Here is a 4,476-nt window from a genome sequence, read left to right as displayed (position 1 = left end):
CGCCATCTCAAAAAAAAAAAAAAAAAAAGATTAAAATACAGAGTTATGTGCCCAGTGCTATGCTGTGTATGCATGGAGGATGGTTATTAGCAGAGGAGCCCTCCTGCCTTGGTCCTGAGCTCTATATCAAGGTATCAAGAATTAAAATGGAGAGCTGGGTGCAGTGGTGTACACCTCTAGTCCCAGCTACTCAGGAGGCTGATGGGGGAGAATCGGTTAAGTGCAAGAGTTAGAGGCTGCAGTGAACTATGATCGAGCCATTGTACTCCAACCTGGGTGACAGAGCAAGACTGTCTCTTTAAAAAAAAAAAAAAGAGGGTGACTGGGCGCGGTGGCTCATGCCTGTAATCCCAGCACTTTGGGAGGCCGAGGCGGGTGGATCACCTGAGGTCAGGAGTTGCAGACCAGCCTGACCAACATGGAGAAACCCCATCTCTACTAAAAATACAAAATTAGCCGGGCGTGGGTGGTAGGTGTCTGTAATTCCAGCTACTCCGTAGGCTGAGGCAGGAGAATCGCTTGAAACTGGGAGGCGGAGGTTGCGGTGAGCCTAGGTTCTGCCATTGCACTCTGGCAACAAGAGCGGGGGGGAAAAAAAAAAAAAAGGAGGGCACTGTGAATGTGGACCAGTGCAGCACCTCTTCCCTAAAGCAAAAGAAAAGTGGGCTTTATCCCCACTCTGGGCTTTTCTTCTCTGTGGTCAGTCATCTCCGACCAGCTCATTGTCCCAACCTCTTGAGAATAATAGAGTCGGAGGGATGAGTGGGAGATGGAAGGCTGTCACCCTAGGGGAAGCAACCTCAGTCCTCTCACTTCTTCAGTAACCTGGCAAGTAGTTTTCCAAAAAGCAAAAGGGATCCTCACCTCTGCCAAATGTTCCAGCGCCCCTAGCCCTTGAAGATGACCCACAGCCGTGTTCTTGCTTCTTAGATATGTGGTAAAGAGAGAGGCCAGGGTCTGGAGATGGCATGTGCTGGGGGAGGCTGAGTATATCCTTAAACCAATGTATCATGTTTAAGGGTTTGATCTTGGCCGGTTGCAGTAGGTCACGTCTATCATCCTAGCACCTTGGTAGGTTGAGATGGGAGGATTGCTTTAGGCCAGGAGTTTGAGACCAGCCTGGGCAACATAGTGAAACCTCATCTCTACTAAAAACAAAGCAGAAAATTAGCTGGATGGGGTGGACTGCTCCTGTGGTTCCAGCTATTTAGGAGGCTGAGGCAGGAGGAATGCTTGAGCCCAGGAGATGGAGGCTATGGTGGGCTGTGTTAGCACCACTGCACTCCAGTCTGCGTGACAGAGGGAGTCCCTGTCAAAAACAAAAGCACAAACAAAACCAAAAGCATACAAAATAAATAATTTTTTTTTTTGAGACAGAGTCTCTCTGTCTCCCAGGTTGGAGTGCAGTGATGCCATCTCAGCCCACTGCAACCTCCCTGTCCCGGGTTCAAGCGATTCTTCTACGTCAGCCTTCCAAGTAGCTGGGATTACAGACACTCACCACCACGCCTGGCAAATTTTTTGTACTTTTAGTAGAGACGGGGTTTGTCCATGTTGGTCAGGCTGGTCTCGAACTCCTGACCTCAGGTGATCTGCCCACCTCGGCCCCCCCAAAGTTCTGGGATTACAGGTGTGAGCCACCATGCCATTTGTATGGTTTTAAATGTTCCTTTCGTTATTGATATCCAGTTTTATTTCATTGTGGTTAGATAAAATACGTAGTAGAATTTCAGTTAAAAATTTTTTTTGAGACTTGTTTTATGTCCTAATGGATGGTCAATCATGGAGAATGTTCCATGTGCTGATGAAAAGAATGTGTATTCTGCATCTGTTAGGTGAAATGTCTGTTAAGTCCATTTGGTCTATGGTGTAGTTTATTTTTTTTTTGTTTATTTTTATTTTTGAGGCAGAGTCTCGCTCTGTCACCTAGGCTAGAGTGCAGTGGCACAACCTCAGCTCACTGCAGCCTCCTCCTCCTGGTTTCAAGTGATTCTCCCACCTCAGCCACCCAAGTAGCTGGGACTACAGGTGTGTGCCACCATGCCCGCTAATTTTTGTATTTTTAGTAGAGACAGGGTTTCACCATGTTGGCCAGGCTGGTCTCAAACTCCTGACCTCAAGTGATCTGCCCACCTCAGCCTCCCAAAGTGCTGGGATTACTGGCATGAGCCACCATGCCCGGCCTGTGGTACAGTTTAAATTAGAGTTTCTTTGTTGATTTTCTGTCTGTATGATCTTGCCAATGCCGACACTGGGCCGTTGAAGTCCCCAGGTATTATTGTATTGGGATCCACTTCTTCCTTTAGGTTGAATAATATTTGTCTTATATATCTGGGTGCTCTGGTTTCTGTTGTATATATACTTACAATTGTTATATTCTCCTGCTGAATTAATCCCTTTATTATTATATACTTTCCTTGTCTCTTTTTATAGCTTTTGACTTGAAGTCTGTTTTGTTTGACATAATTTGCTTTAGTCCATTTTCACGCTGCTGATAAAGACATACCCAAGACTGGGCAATTTACAAAAGAAAGAGGTTTAATGGACTTATAGTTCCACATGGCTGGGGAAGCCTCACAAACATGGTGAAAAGCAAGGAGGAGCAACTCACATCTTACATGGATGGCAGCAGGCAAAGAGAGAGCTTGTGCATGGAAACTCCCGTTTTTAAAACCATCAGACCTCATGACACTTATTCACTGTCACAAGAACAGCATGGGAAAGACCTGCCCCCATGATTCAATTACCTCCCACCAGGTTCCTCCCACAACATATGAGAATTGTGGGAGTTACAATTCAAGATAAGATTTGGGTGGGGACACAGCCAAACCATATCGTAAGCATAGCTACTCCTGCTTCCTTTTGGTTTTGGTTTGCTTGGAATACCTTTGTTCATCTCTTCACTTTCAGCCTATGTGTGTCTTTACAGGTGAGGTGAGATTCTTACAAGTAATATGTAGTTGGGTCTTTTTTTTTTTTTTTTTTTAAATCCATTCAGCCTATATCTTTTAAATGAGGGGAATTTAGTTTGTTTACATTAAAGTTACCATTGATAGGTGTGGACTTATTCTGGTCATTTTATTGATTGTTTTCTTATTGTTTTGTATACTGTTTGTTCCTTACTTCTCATTATTTTTGTGTTTGAGTCATTTTGTATAGTTTGTTTGATGAGGTTTGATAATTTTCTCTTTCTCCTTTGTGCATCAGCTCTACCAATGGGTTTTATAGTTTTACATGCTTTCGTGATGATGCCTGGTGTCTTTTCACTTCCAGGTGTAAGACTCCTTTGAGTATTTCTTGTAAGGCTTACTAGTTTTTGCTTGTGCTGAAAGATTTTATTTTTCCTTCATTTTTGAAGGGTAGCTTTTCTGGCCATAATATTCTGTCTTGGTAGTTGATTTTTTTTTTCTTCAGTACTTTATTTATTTATTTTTTGAGCAGGGTCTCACTCTGTCACCTGGGCTGGAGTACAGTGGTGTGATCACAGCTCACTGCAGCCTCAGCCTCCTCAGGCTCAGGTGATCCTCCCACCTCAGTCCCCAGAGTAGCTGGGACTACAGGCGTGTATCATCATGCCTGGCTAATTTTTCTATTTTTGTAGGGATGGAGTCTTGCTATGTTGCCCAGACTGCTCTTGAACTCATGGGCTGAAGCAATCTGCCTTCCTTGGCCTCCTAAAGTACTGGGATTGCAGGTGTGAGAAACCATGCCTGGTCTTCTTTCCATACTTTAAATATATCATCCCATTCTTTCATGACCTCTAAGGTTTCTGCTGAGAAATCCACTGTTAGTCTAATAGAGATTCCTTTATCTATGACTTAAAACTTTTCTCTTGCTGCTTTTAGAAGTCTTTCTTTGTTTTTGACTTTTGACACTTTGAATATAATGTGCCTCAGAGAGGACCTGTTTGAGTTGAATCCATTTGGGGTTATTTGATCTTCCTGGACCTGGATGTTCATCTCTTTCCAAAGACTTGAGTTTTCAGCTGTTATTTCATTAAATATGCTTCCTAACCTTTTACCTTCTCTCCTCCTTCTGGAATGCCCGTAATGTGAATATTTCTTTGCTTGATAGTGTCACACAAGTTGTGTAGGCTTTCTCCATTTTTTCTTTTTTCCTTGAGACAAAGTCTTGCTCTTTTGTCCAGGCTGGAATGCAGTGGCATGACTGTGGCTCACTGCAGCCTTGACCTCCTTGTCTCAGGTGATCCTCCTGCCTTAGCCTCCCAAGGAGCCAATATTACAGGCAAGCACCACCATGCCAAGCCAATTAAAAAAAATTTTTTTTTGGGGTAGAGATGGAGCCTTGCTATGCTTCCCAGGCTGGTCTCAAACTCCTGGACTCAAGAGATCCTTCTGCCTTGGCCTCCCAAAGTGCTGGATTATGGGTGTGAGCCATAGCACTCAGTCACTTTTACATTTTTCTTTTTTCCCCCTTCTCCTCTCCTCTCCTCTCCTCTCCTCCCCTCCCCTCCCC

Source organism: Piliocolobus tephrosceles, chromosome 20 (genome assembly GCF_002776525.5).
Source record: "Piliocolobus tephrosceles isolate RC106 chromosome 20, ASM277652v3, whole genome shotgun sequence".
Taxonomy (NCBI): domain Eukaryota; kingdom Metazoa; phylum Chordata; class Mammalia; order Primates; family Cercopithecidae; genus Piliocolobus; species Piliocolobus tephrosceles.
The sequence above is the reverse complement of the archived record's forward strand: the minus strand, read 5'-3'. Positions refer to the sequence as shown.